At 36.8% G+C, this 14,856-nt stretch overlaps 1 long non-coding RNA gene across 1 annotated transcript in view; it reads left to right on the forward strand.

Moving 5' to 3' along the window:
* LOC131189952 (uncharacterized) overlaps positions 1–14,856 on the forward strand; it is a 65,939-nt gene that overhangs the window by 725 nt on the left and 50,358 nt on the right. The window lies entirely within an intron of this gene.

A 14,856-nucleotide genomic window follows, 5' to 3' on the forward strand; every position in this document is an offset into this window, starting at 1 on the left:
GAATATGTTGCAGAATGTGGCCTATCAAAATTAGGCAGATTTCTGGTCCGAAAGTGGAATATTATCAAGGAACTGTTTAGCCATGAATATTGTACTCAAGTCTATGTGTTTAACTTAATATTTTGCTCATCTCCGAGTCAAGATTAATTTGCGCATGTAGTTGAGCAGTTCAGATGAAAATTCATCCTTGGGCTAGCATCATTTCCAGGTTTTTTTTTCCTTCCCAAGGCCTCACATGTCTTTTTGAGCATTTTTTTTAAAAAAAACATTTCATTGCAGTTGCTGATTGCTGGGTCAAAAATGTAGGAAAGGGGAACATGGTCCTTAGATGTGAGCATTTTTCCCAAGACGGATATGAAACTCTGACCAGCAGCTATCATTTCAGATCCAAATTGGAGATTAAGGACCACTATGGATTTCTGCTAAATCCTCCTTCCTCTATAAAAAAAATATATGTAATTTTTCATTTCCTTCTTTGGTTGTTCCTGTTCCTGTTGGAATGTATAGTACAGTTTCAAAAGAATCAAGAAGATAAATACATTCAGGGTGCTTGCTTGTCCTCTGACTCACATGCTATTCTTACTACCGGGAAGACCAATAAATGAACAAGGAAGCTATTGGGTTTCATGAATCTCTTTTGGAAAGCGTTCAACCTTCAAGATCCTTTTCCATAAGTAGACCATGCTTAAAGCAGATGGACCATCATCAATCTGTAAAAGCATTCAAGAGAATGCAACCAATCAAAGCCTGAGGCAACTTATAGGGGTATATCTTTTAGATGCATAATCCATAACAGATGGCTTTATCTCAGCTTCTAGGGTTTCCTCTTCCTCAGCAGCTTTAATGTAGCTATATTTCTGAAACTAGGGAACTGTCAATCATCTCAATATTAGTGCACGGCTGTTGAGCTCTCTCATTTTACCCATGGATTTCTGAGCAACAAGATATGTACTAAACATAACTGTATAGTCGGGACCAATTACAGGCCTAAGAAGCTAGAGTAAAGTATTGAGATTTGGATCATGGACCTGCCTTAATGAGAACTTTGAATAATCTTATCTTGTAGTTTCATCTCTTATCAATAATTTATTTACCCATTGCACTTCCATATTTTCTTGCCTATTCAGATCAGCCTTACACCAACATTTTAATAAGCACCATATTTTTTTACCTTCCTTGTGATTTTACTTAATTTGCATTTCTAACTTGCCCTGTCTTGACAGCATATTTACACATGAATGATATCAAGACTCTTTCTAAATGTGATTAGAATTCTTTCTCCTGCCCTGAAATTATATGCATGATTCTATGTGACTTAACCATGGCCACAGCAGCACACCAGATAGACATAATAGCAATTCAAAAACACATTTAGAGAATAAGCTTTACACATTAAAAAAAAAAAAACCCTACAGGAATTATTCTAAGAAGTAGTGGGCAAATAGCACATATATAGAAACATCAAAGATGTAACAACTCTGGTATCTCTGGTGAATACCCCTGTCCACCGTGATAGATGGATGTGACCTCTGAAACTCTAAACAAAACCTAGGCTCTCCTTTGATCCCCAGTGGGAGGACGTGGTGCCTGGATAATATTTGTGGTGAAGTTCTCCATCATTTCCCCCTTTACTTTCTTTGGAGTTTAAAGGACTAGGTTCAAGTCTTAGCAGGCTTGATCTCTCCCATAAGGATTCTATTTTCTCCCCTTGTCTTTTTAAATTAGGGGCTGCTGGAGAGTAAAACTCCTTTATTTTCACCTCCCAGAGTACGAGAGCCACAGTGTTGGATTTTGTGAAGAAGGAAGGAGGGAGGGAGGGAGGGAGGGAGGAAGGGAGGAAGGGAGGAAGGAAGGAAGGAAGGAAGGAAGGAAGGAAGGAAGGAAGGAAGGAAGGAAGGAAGGAAGGAAGGAAGGAAGGAAGGAAGGAGACATCATGTTCTCCTGGTCACTTGGTAACCACAATCCATCACCAAATATTCTAAGATTAATCAATGATACCAGGAAGCTTGGGAGGAGGAATATTAGAGTATGCTATTTTAACTCTACTGAAAATTAATAGACTTTACTACTAGGCAGTGATGAGCCTTTCTATAGATTCACTTTACTATTGTATTACTATATTAATGATAGGGTTTGTCTGTTTGCAATAGGATTGTGATTTTATACCAGTTTACCAACTAAAATGAAAAAAATAAAACCCTCTAGGAAGACCATAAACACTTGCCTTTGTTTCTTACCACTGCCAGTTAACATGATTGCCACTTCATAGAGATTATTATCTGGAGAAGAACAATCACTTCTTTCCCTGAAGAAAAAAAGGGTCCATCACCAGGAGAAGGCAAATGGTTGTGCAAATAATTGCTATAACTTCATTTATTGATTCAGAATGTTGAACTGTTACTAAAAAAACAGGTTGGTTTTCAATTAAATGGGTTGAGCTCAGTGGTGGGATTCAGCCAGTTTGCACCACTTCGGGAGAACCGGTTGTTAACTTTCTGAGCAGTTGGCAAACTGGTTGTTGGACAAAATCATTAGGGCAGAGAACCGGCTGTTAAATTACTTGAATCCCACCCCTGGTTGAGCGGAATGTTTCCTGTATATTTTATCTCTTATCTTTGGGTCTACAAAGGTAGAAACCTGCACTTACATAGTAAAGTTAAACTCCAGGAATTGTTTTATTACGCTTTATTCATCTGACCTTCTAATCCAGGGGTCTCCAACTTAGGTAACTTTAAGACTTGCGGATTTCAACTCCCAGATTGCAGGCTGAGGAATTCTGGAAGGTGAAATCCACAAGTCTTAAAGTTGCCAGGATTGGAGAGCCTTGTTCTAATCCTTACAGACTGGGTCACACATGGAGGGAAAAATGGTCTACCTTGCTTTCTCCTATAGCAGCGGTTCTCAACCTGTGGGTCGGGACCCCTTTGGGGGTCGAATGACGATTTGCCAGAGGTCGCCTAAGACCATCAGAAATATGGGAAGTATACTTGTGAGTTGAAGAATCGCGCTCAAATGGTTGACTTCACAAGCCAGCTGCAATCACTCCCAATTGCTAGCCTAATCTGGCTTCAGGCGCGATAAACTTAATAGGGGAGGAGTCTCCGCTTTAATGCCTCCATCCTCAAGGCAATCGCAAGCAGTTCAGCTCGCTAGCCAATATGGCTTCAGGCGCGATAAATTCAAAACCGTGGTGAACCAGGGCCGTGGTGGCTCAGGCTGTAAGATAGCCTGTTATTAAAACACAGCAGCCTGCAATTACCACAAGTTCTAGTCCCACCAGGCCCAAGGTTGACTCAGCCTTCCATCCTTTATAAGGTAGGTAAAATGAGGACCCAGATTGTTGGGGGGGCAATAAGTTGACTTTGTAAATATACAAATAGAATGAGACTATTGCCTTACACACTGTAAGCCACCCTGAGTCTTCGGAGAAGGGTGGGATATAAATGTAAATAATAAATAATAATAAATAAAAACGAAAATAATTTTACGTTTGGGGGTTGCCACATCATGAGGAATTGTATTAAAGGGGTCGCCACATCATGGGGAATTGTATTAAAGGGGTCGCAGCACTATAAAGGTTGAGAACCACTGTCCTATAGCAAGGGTGGTCTCATGATACTAGCAGGGAAGGCTTCAGAATATATGCTTAAAACCCTATTAAAAATACATGGAACAGTCTGTAGGGAACAGATTTCTCTATTTGAATATACTGAAGTATAAACTGGCTCTGGGACATATAGACATACAGTGTAATGGAATATAGGCCTGCAGAAAACTAAGCCTCAGATAGATGTGTATAGTACTGTAGCCTAAATCACTCACCCATTTCCCTTGATTTTGATTCAAAAACCTCAAGATATCAAGGGAAGGGATAAGTCAGAAATTTAATATTAGAACTAGCTTTGAACAAAACTTTGTAGATATCAATAATCAATAAAACTGGAAGAGTAAAAAAAAGGGCTGTGGATTAAAGCATTGCGAAATGAATGCAGGTCCTGCAGTTTGTAAATTAACATGAAATTTCCTCTTTATCCAAAATAAAATCTAAAGTCAATGTTGCTGTTCCTGCATTCTTGAAAAAGATTTTTCATTCGAAGAGATTTCTATTCATGTGCCCTCTTTGCCTCTTTAATCAAGTATACAATTCTTAGAGAAATGCTACAGTACGATTGTACTGTTTCAAAGGGTATGAGGTTAGAACAGAAAGGATCAAGTATTAATTCAGGACTCATTTCCCAAATAAGGAGGCCCAACTGCAAATACAGACCATTAACCCTTTCTCAAGAATTGGCATATGCAACACAGTATGCAATCATTCTCCACTCAGACCTGAACCCACAAGAAAGCCCTTTTTCCTTTCCCTTTGGTGCATTCAAAGGAACACTTTCAGACTTTTGCTGACTGAAGCTCCGCTGTCTGGCTCACCTTCTATGCTTCATCTCATTGTAGGCAATCGCTTCTACTCCAGAGAATGACAAAGCCCGCCAAGGTGACTGTTGAAACACTGTGCTATTTATTATTTTTTAAACAAAAGAGGAAGTATTAAGTCCTTTTTTTAAAAAAAAATCAGGTGGTTGACTAAAGTTCTGTCAATTTCCACTTTTAGCTTACAGTAGTGGCCAAAATTATGGAAACCTTTTTTGAAAACTGTATTTTTGAGGTTTGATGGCTAATAACACCACTTTTTTTTTTTTTTTGGAGTTTCAGGATAATCATATTCCACTGCTGAAATGGCCTGGGAAAAGCCCAGACCTTAACCCAACTGAAAATCTATGGAGCTGACTAAAGAAACTTGTTAGTCAGAAGTGACCCAGCAATAAAACCCAGTTAATGGAAGCAATCATTCAATCTTGGTTTCACATTATAACAGCTGCAGAAATAAAAGACTTGGTTCACTCCATGGAAAGACATTGTAAGGCCGCAATTCATGCTAAAGGTTACCCAACTAAAATATTAACTGATGTGATAATTTTTGTATATCTCATTTTTTCTATGGTGATAATTTTTGTATATCTTATTTTTTCTACGTGTTTCACTTTTCTTCTTTATACTGTAACTGCTATTCTAATAGCAAGTCCTTCATTAAAATTATTGCATTACATTCTTGATTAAATTATCTTTCCATTGAAATATAATTTTATGGTACTACTCCCCAAAAAAGTGGTGTTATTAGTTAGTTTTAGAAAATATGCTTTTCCCAAAAGGTTTCCACAATTTTGGCCACTACTGTAACTGACAGGAATAATTGTAAAGCTTGATGTTTTCTTTCTTCAAAAATTCAGTGAAATGGTGGCCCTTCCTTCCTTCCTTTCTTCCTCCCTCTCTTCTTTCTCTCTCTCTCATAAATGTCCTACTAGCTTATATTTTTGTTAGTCCACATGACAGGAATAATGGTAAAACTGTGGTGGTGTTTTTCATTCATTTCTTTTTCTTTACTGATCCATGGTAGACAGATCAGGAAGAAAAGTGTCCTTCATGACTCAGTAAAGAGAGGCTCATAAAAAAAAAATCTATTGACAGAAATAGCATGATCTCAAAAACTCTCCCACATAAAGGAAAGCAACTAGTGAGTCTTTTCTTGGCACAGGTGGAAGAGACAAAGAAGCGCTAATTCTCCCAGTCCCTTGGTAGGCCTAGTCTAGACAGAATGGTCAAAGGAGGAAGGGTTAAACTCTACTAAAAGGTACCTTAAACCAGATTCATTTCTAGCCAATTTACTTGCAGCTTAAGCCCAAGTTCAGAAAAGACTTCATCTCCATTCAAGGAAATTAATACATTAAGAAATGTGTCTAGGAGGAGAATGCATCAGATATTTTTGATATATTTTTCAGCATTCAACCAAGATGGACTTTTTATCTTTAATGTCAGTGTGAATGACATTAAAGTATATTATGTATAATGAGCTGTGGTGGCGCAGTGGTTAGAGTGCAGTACGGCAGGCTATTTCTGCTGATCACCTGCTGTCAGCAGTTTGGCAGATCACATCTCACCAGACTCAAGGCTGACTCAGCCTTCCATCCTTCCTAGGCCGGTAAAATGAGGACCCAGATTGGAGGGATATAGTCACTGATGAAGCAAATAGAGTTAGTCCTTGATTTATGACCACAATGGAACCCCACATTTCTGTTGCTAAGTGAATAGTTATTAAGTGAGGTATGTCCCATTTTATGACCTTTCTTGCAGTCGTTAAGTGAACCCCTGCAGTTATTATGTGAGTCACACGGTTATTAAGTGAATCTGGCTTCCCCATCCCTATATGCTGACTCTGTAAAATCGCTTAGAGAGGGCTGTAAAAGCATTATGAAGTAGTATATGTCTATGCTATTGCTATTGCTATATTCATCTTTTTTTTGTACACATCTTTTTTTATTTTTATTATTAGTGTTTGATAGTTGTTTTGTTTTTTCTTTATTTTGTACTTTAACTTTGGAAATAAAATTAAAAAATGTAAAAAAGAAATATGTTTTTGTTATAACTTTTCACACAGTACCAAGTTATTTTTTGATACTAGGCAGCACCGGATCTTGTACTCCATGATCTGTACACAACCCCCAAAGGACATTACTTTAACATTTTTCTGACTGTGTACAGGATAGACCATAAATAAAATCTCAATAAACAAAAATGAATCCGGGCTTAAGTTCACTGAACTTATTACCCATTAAAATCAAGAGAAATATTGATCCTGAGGTCAGGGGGAACTAAGTTTAAAATATTTGCTGGCCATGATCCGACATGTTTAGCTCAATTTTCCTGGAAGAAATCTTTTGAAAGACTTAAAACATCTCATTTGCACACAGAAGACCTGCATTCAGGTTTTGTACATCTCCAATTGAAGTATGAGGTTGCGTTGATGGCAAAGCCTCTATTTAAAAGCCTCCATTTGTTAGAACAGACAATGTAAAGTACATAATATAGATCAGGGTAGTCAACCTTTTATACCTACCGCCCACTTTTGTATCTCTGTTAGTAGTAAAATTTTCTAACCGCCCACTGGTTCCACAGTAATGTGCCGTATCGCATCATCGCATGTCTCTCGCGCATCGTGGATTGGGTTTGGGGGGGTGCGCAGGCTACCAGCTCTGCTTGTCTGTTACAGCTGGGTGGTATGGGGGAAGATGCACGAGCTATTCTGGATAAGGCTCTTTTGTTTGCGGTCACACTATAGCGCCATTTAGTTTCACTTACGTAACGTGAACTAAACTGATGTGCAGGCGATACAAATAGTATATTTTCAGAAATTTAAATTGTAACAGGGAATTTTAGGAAAACCTAATGAAAATGTTTTTAAATAATGCTATGAATTTTTTTTTAAAAGTCAATTTAATTAAAAAAAAGAAAGTGGTTCAGTATCAGACAAAACCCCTATGCCCACCATGAAAGCTGGAACGCCCACTAGTAGGGACCAGGTGGACTACCACTGATATAGATGATGTAACTCAGTTTCTCTAAGTTTTATGTAAACGAAATGGCACTGCAAAGGAAGAAACGTAACTGTGCATAAAACATAATATGCTGCTATGTTCATCACCTCTTTTTAATGATGTCATCAATCCTATCCAACAATTCTATGACTTTTGCACTTCCTCTTGAAAGTTCACTCTTTCTTCATATGTGTGTGTCTGTGTGTTACAAAACATATATATGTGTGTGTGTGCGTGTGTGTGTGTCTCTGTGTGTGTAGCAATTCAACTCTCAATGTACTTCCTTCCTACTGGACACTCCCTTTTTTATGCAGTCCACATTCATCCAGCAGCAATTTATTCTTGATTCTGTTCCAAACTTTCTGAGCAGTTGGCAAACTGGTTGTTGGACAAAATCATTAGGGCAGAGAACCGGCTGTTAAATTACTTGAATCCCACCCCTGGTTGAGCGGAATGTTTCCTGTATATTTTATCTCTTATCTTTGGGTCTACAAAGGTAGAAACCTGCACTTACATAGTAAAGTTAAACTCCAGGAATTGTTTTATTACGCTTTATTCATCTGATCTTCTAATCCAGGGGTCTCCAATTTAGGTAACTTTAAGACTTGTGGATTTCAACTCCCAGATTGCAGGCTGAGGAATTCTGGAAGGTGAAATCCACAAGTCTTAAAGTTGCCAGGATTGGAGAGCCTTGTTCTAATCCTTACAGACTGGGTCACACATGGAGGGAAAAATGGTCTACCTTGCTTTCTCCTATAGCAGCGGTTCTCAACCTGTGGGTCGGGACCCCTTTGGGGGTCGAATGACGATTTGCCAGAGGTCGCCTAAGACCATCAGAAATATGGGAAGTATACTTGTGAGTTGAAGAATCGCGCTCAAATGGTTGACTTCACAAGCCAGCTGCAATCACTCCCAATTGCTAGCCTAATCTGGCTTCAGGCGCAATAAACTTAATAGGGGAGGAGTCTCCGCTTTAATGCCTCCATCCTCAAGGCAATTGCAAGCAGTTCAGCTCGCTAGCCAATATGGCTTCAGGCGCGATAAATTCAAAACCGTGGTGAACCAGGGCCGTGGTGGCTCAGGCTGTAAGATAGCCTGTTATTAAAACACAGCTGCCTGCAATTACCACAAGTTCTAGTCCCACCAGGCCCAAGGTTGACTCAGCCTTCCATCCTTTATAAGGTAGGTAAAATGAGGACCCAGATTGTTGGGGGGGCAATAAGTTGACTTTGTAAATATACAAATAGAATGAGACTATTGCCTTACACACTGTAAGCCACCCTGAGTCTTCGGAGAAGGGTGGGATATAAATGTAAATAATAAATAATAATAAATAAAAACGAAAATAATTTTACGTTTGGGGGTTGCCACATCATGAGGAATTGTATTAAAGGGGTCGCCACATCATGGGGAATTGTATTAAAGGGGTCGCAGCACTATAAAGGTTGAGAACCACTGTCCTATAGCAAGGGTGGTCTCATGATACTAGCAGGGAAGGCTTCAGAATATATGCTTAAAACCCTATTAAAAATACATGGAACAGTCTGTAGGGAACAGATTTCTCTATTTGAATATACTGAAGTATAAACTGGCTCTGGGACATATAGACATACAGCATAATGGAATATAGGCCTGCAGAAAACTAAGCCTCAGATAGATGTGTATAGTACTGTAGCCTAAATCACTCACCCATTTCCCTTGATTTTGATTCAAAAACCTCAAGATATCAAGGGAAGGGATAAGTCAGAAATTTAATATTAGAACTAGTTTTGAACAAAACTTTGTAGATATCAATAATCAATAAAACTGGAAGAGTAAAAAAAAGGGCTGTGGATTAAAGCATTGCGAAATGAATGCAGGTCCTGCAGTTTGTAAATTAACATGAAATTTCCTCTTTATCCAAAATAAAATCTAAAGTCAATGTTGCTGTTCCTGCATTCTTTTTTTTTTTTTATTCAAAAAGTTTTACAAATTTTTCCCCCCCTTTCCCCCCTCCTCCCCCCTCCCTTCGCAACCCCCCTCCCCCCCCCCCGACTTCCCGGAACGAGCACAAGGTATAGTTAAAATAAAACAAACATATGCTAAAAATTTCATCCCAACTTAATTATACCCTACAATCATCAATTCCTAACTTCCCCAAAAGCAATCAAAATAATACATCATAATCATTCAAAACAGTCTGATAACTCTTAGTCTGATATCTCGTTGAATATAGTCAATCCATTTTTCCATTCCTTTAAGTATCTTTCTTGCGTATTGTCTTTCAAAAGGCTGATATCTTAGCCATCTCAGCCAAATTGGCAACTTTCAATATCCATTCTTCTATTGTTGGTACTTCTTTTTCTTCCAATATTGTCCTATTAGTAATCTTGCTGCAGTTATTAGATTTAAAATCAATTTAGTCTCAATTACTGTACAATCCGTAATAATTCCCAACAAGAAAAATTGCGGCAGGAACTTTATCTTCTTTTCAGAACATTTTGTAAAATCCACCAAATTTTTATCCAAAAGGCCTTTATGTCCTTACAAGTCCACCAAATGTGAAAATATGTAGCGTCATCACAATTACATCTCCAACATTTTGCTTGCATTTCTGGATACATACACGATAATTTTTAGGATCTAGATGCCATCTATAAAACATTTTATAAAATTTTCCCTCAGATTCTGTGCCTCGTGAATTTAACATTTCTAACCCAAATTTTTCCCACGTTTCCAATAATATTGGCTCCTGAAAATTTTGTGCCCACTTTATCATACAGTCCTTTACCAAGTCCCTTTCAGAATCTATTTCAAGTAACACATTATACAATCTCTTTATATGCTCCTGAGACTGATTTCTAATTTGCTTTACCAAATTTCCCTCGTTCTGCTCTATACCAATTTTCTGATCTCCCTTCCATCTAGCACGTAGTTGCTCATATTGAAACCAAGTATAATTTTTCCCTTCCTCTCTTAATACTTGCAGAGATTTTAACTGCAAATTACCTCTTTCAGTATACAAAAGATCTTTATATGTAATCATTTCCTGATTCTGTTCTATGTTTATATTTTCTACTGTATGTCTAGGACTTGCCCATATAGGAACCTTATAATTTAGTTTATAAGAGTATTTTTTCCAAACACATGAAGGGCATTTCTTAGCACATGATTTTTAAAGGCCTTATCCACTTATTTGTCATAAATTAAATATGCATGCCATCCATATAGCAAATCATAACCTTCTATATTCAAAATTCTGTCCTCTGTTAAATTAAACCAATCACTTATTGCAGAGAGAGCAGCTGCTTCATAATATAATTTAAAATTAGGCATTTTTAAACCTCCCCTTTCCCGAGAATCTTGAATTATTTTCATTTTAACCCTAGCCTTTTTACCTTCCCATATAAATTTGTTAATTCCCTTCTGCCATTCCTCAAGATTCTTATCTTTCTTAATTATTGGTATCATCTGAAAGAGGAATAAAAATCTAGGTAAAACATTCATTTTAATAGCAGCAATTCTCCCCAGCAAAGATAATTGCAATTTTTTCCAAACAATCAACTCCTTCTGAACTTTTTGCCATAAAACCTGACAGTTAGAACAATTAATCAGTGGAACGACTTGCCTGCAGAAGTTGTGAATGCTCCAACACTGGAAATTTTTAAGAAAATGTTGGATAACCATCTGACTGAGATACTTTTGTCTTTTCTGATTTACCTTAAACCCTGAGACATTCCCATATTGATCAATTATTTCCAACAAAGATTTACTAGAATTTATAGGGTTTGTTAAAGTAATCACCAAATCATCTGCAAAAGCTCTTAACTTATATTCATATTGTCTAACTCTAATTCCTCTATCTCCTTTACTTCTCGTATTTTATCCAATAATGGTTCTAGAGTTAAAATAAACAATAATGGTGATAAAGGACATCCCTGTCTTGTTCCTTTCGCAATCTTAAAAGGTTCTGTTAAGCTACCATTGATTATAATCTGTGCTGTTTGCTCTCCATAAATTGCCCTAATTATTCTTAAAAAACCATCTCCAAATTGCATCTTTTCTATTAATTTAAATAAAAAATCCCAATGCAATCGATCAAAAGCTTTCTCTGCATCGAGAAAAATAAATGCTGCTGGAATAAAATTTTCTTTTCTAAGTACTCCAGTAAATTAACAATCTGCCTAACATTATTCCTCATCTGTCTCCCTTTTATAAATCCAGATTGATCATTATGAATTCTTAGCTGCAGAATCAACATTAATCTATTAGCTATTATTTTAACAAAATCTTATAATCATTATTTAAAAGTGAGATTGGCCTATAATTCCCAGGTTTAGAACAATCCTGTTCCTCTTTTGGTATCAATGAAATAAAGAGGTTCTCCATGAGAATTCCCCTCCTAGTTGTATCTGATTAAATAATTCCTTAAGTGGACCTAACATCTCATCCTGTAAATTCCTATAATAACTAACTGTGAGCCCATCCGTACCAGGAGTTTTCCCCATTTTAATTGTTTAATTACCAAAATAATTTCTTCCGAGGTTATAGGCCGATTCAGTTCATCCGTTTGTTCTAAAGTTAAATTTTTAACCTTATATTCCTTCAAATAATTATCAATATCCCTATTCAATATATTATCTTTAAGATATAAATTTGTATAATATTCTAAAAAAGCTTTTTTAATTTTATCCTGTTGATATCTCTCTTTACCTTTATATTCTATTTTTTCTATAGTACGTTGTTTTGTCTTTTCCTTAAAGTGTATGCTAACCACCTACCAGGTCTATTTGCGTTACAAAAGTATTATGTTTGGCATATTGTATATTTGTTGCCACCTGATCAGCCATTATCATATTAAATTGATTCTGTAGTAACTTTATTGCATCTTTAAGTTTTTGATCATGTGGTGTATGTATTAATTATTGTTGTTTCTTATAAATTTCCTCTTCTAAATACCTCGCTGTCTTTGTTGCTTATTTCTCTGTCTATTATTAAGATATATTAATACACCTCTCATAAAAGCTTTACTGGAGTCCCAAACCATTTCTATCGATGTTTCATTATTCAAATTATAATCAAAAAATTCTTTCATCTGCTTTTTACATTGATTTACATTATCCTGATATCTAAACAAATTTTCATTTAATCTCCAAGTTCTTCTACCCTCTTTTCCATATTGCAATTCCATCCAAACAGGACTATGATCAGACAAACATCTTGGAAATATCTTAGTTTTCTTCACCCTAAAAAGCAAATCATTAGAAATTAAAATAAAATCAATACGTGAGAAGGATTGATGCCTATCAGAGAAAAAGTATAGTCTCTTTCCTCCAAATTCCAGTCTCCATACATCTCTTAACTCAAAATCTTCTATCATATCAAAAAAGGATTTAGGCAGCTTTGCATGTGCAGGTATCTTCTTGGAAGAAATTCTCTTGTCCTTTCGTGTATCTATTACTCCATTCCAATCTCCCAATATAATGCACGATTTATAATCCCATAGATTCAACTTATCATATAACATTCTATAAAATTTTTCTTGTTGCTGATTGGGTGCATATATACCAAGCAAGAGAGTCCTTTTTGTTTCTATTGTAAGTTCAATAGCAATATATCTTCCGTGAATATCTGCCTCTATTAACTTGGCTGGTATATCTTTTCTCAAATATACCACTATGCCATGTTTATTCTCCAAAGCTGAAGCAACAAAATGTTTACCTAACTTTGACTTTATTAGGTACTTTTGATCTGATAATTTAATATCGTTTCTTGTAAGCAAATAACATCATTTTAAATTGTTTCAAATAATGAAATATTTTCTTCTCTTCTGAGCTGAGTTCAAACCATTGACATTCCAAGTCAAGATTTTATTTGCCATTACTGGGCTGCTGAAGCCTTTGAGCAATCAACTGAAGATCGTCCTCCCGTATCTTGACGTGCTCCTCCCACCGCTTCTGTAGCAGAATCCTGAACTTTACTTTGAGTTTGTTGCTCCTTTTCTTTACGCTTAAGGGCTCCCCTCGTCAGTCTTTGTTCTTGTGGTTGTTCCTCTGATGGTAACATCACTGGAATCACCTCAGCTTCCACACCCATTTGAGTCTCTTGAATTCTTTTTTCTATTATTTCTATTTCAAATTTCAGCACTGTAGAAAGAAAATCTTTGGCCTTAAGCACTGTGTCAATACGATATCTCCTTCCTTGATAATACACTGTCAAGCCAACTGGAACCTCCCATCTAAATTGAATCTGGTATTTCTTAAGTTCTTGTGTGAAAAATGTAAAGTCCTTTCTATCCCTTAACATCTTGGGAGGAATCTCTTTCAAAACCTTCAACTCCTGTTCCCCTATTTTCAAGTTTTTCTGAAAAGCAACTTGCAAAATTTGATTCCTCACTGTTCTTTTCAAAAAATAAACCACAATGTCTCTAGGAAGTTTCTTTTGCCAATTTGATAAGCAACCTCTTGTGGATCAAGTTCAATAAATTCAGCCAGAGCTTCTGATAAAAATTTTTTTAAATCTTCCCCTTTCTCCTCATTCAAACCCCTAATTCTCAGAGCTCCTTCCATCATTCTATACTGCATCACCACCACTTGATCTTCATTTTTATCCAATTTGATTTGCATTCCCCCCATTCTATTTTCTATTTGTTGATTTGACTGAACAATTTCTTGCACCTCCTCCTCCACCACCTCCAGTCTTTTTGCCAAACCTTGAAAAGCCATCAAGATATCTTCTCTTATTTTTTTATTATTCTCTTTTATTTCTTCTCTTATTTTCTCATTATTATCCATAATCTCCTTAAACCTTTCTTCAGACACTTTCCCTTGCTCTTTAATCAGGTCTTCTAAAGCTGGTTCAGAACCCCTTCTGCCCCCAGTCTTAGGTGGTTTAGTAGCCATTTCAGTTTTTAAAATTCACAAAATATAAGTCTAGAAACTTCTCTTTTCCCCTTTAAGTATAGGAGAGCTCAGTTCACTTCATTAAAATCCACACATAACATTTCTTATCTTCTTAGTTGCACAGACTGTTTGAAATTCCATTCGTCACTTTCACTCCCGTTCAGGCGCCATCTTTAAGAGTCAATTAAAACAAAGGAAAAAAAGTTTCTCTTTTTTAAAAGGTAGAAGTCAGGAAATCAAAAATACTTGCAATCCAATAATTGTCCGCTGGCACTCATTCCGTCTGCTTAAAGAGATCCATAAAGATAAGACAATTAGCAGAGATGGACACTTTCTTCTTTTCCTGCTTTTGCAGGCACGCACTGAAGTCGGAGGGCAGGAATATTTATGGGACCCGTCGACCCTTCGAGGCTCTGCTTAATTAAAACAAAGCCTCTGGGGAGGTCTACCAACATTTCCTGCTGCTCTTATCTTTCCCCTTTCATCCAGGGAAAAAGATTAAAGCCGGCTTTTCCTGGCTTTTACGATGTTCAGTGCGGAGCCCCTTTAAT

Source organism: Ahaetulla prasina, chromosome 2 (assembly GCF_028640845.1).
Source record: "Ahaetulla prasina isolate Xishuangbanna chromosome 2, ASM2864084v1, whole genome shotgun sequence".
NCBI lineage: Eukaryota > Metazoa > Chordata > Lepidosauria > Squamata > Colubridae > Ahaetulla > Ahaetulla prasina.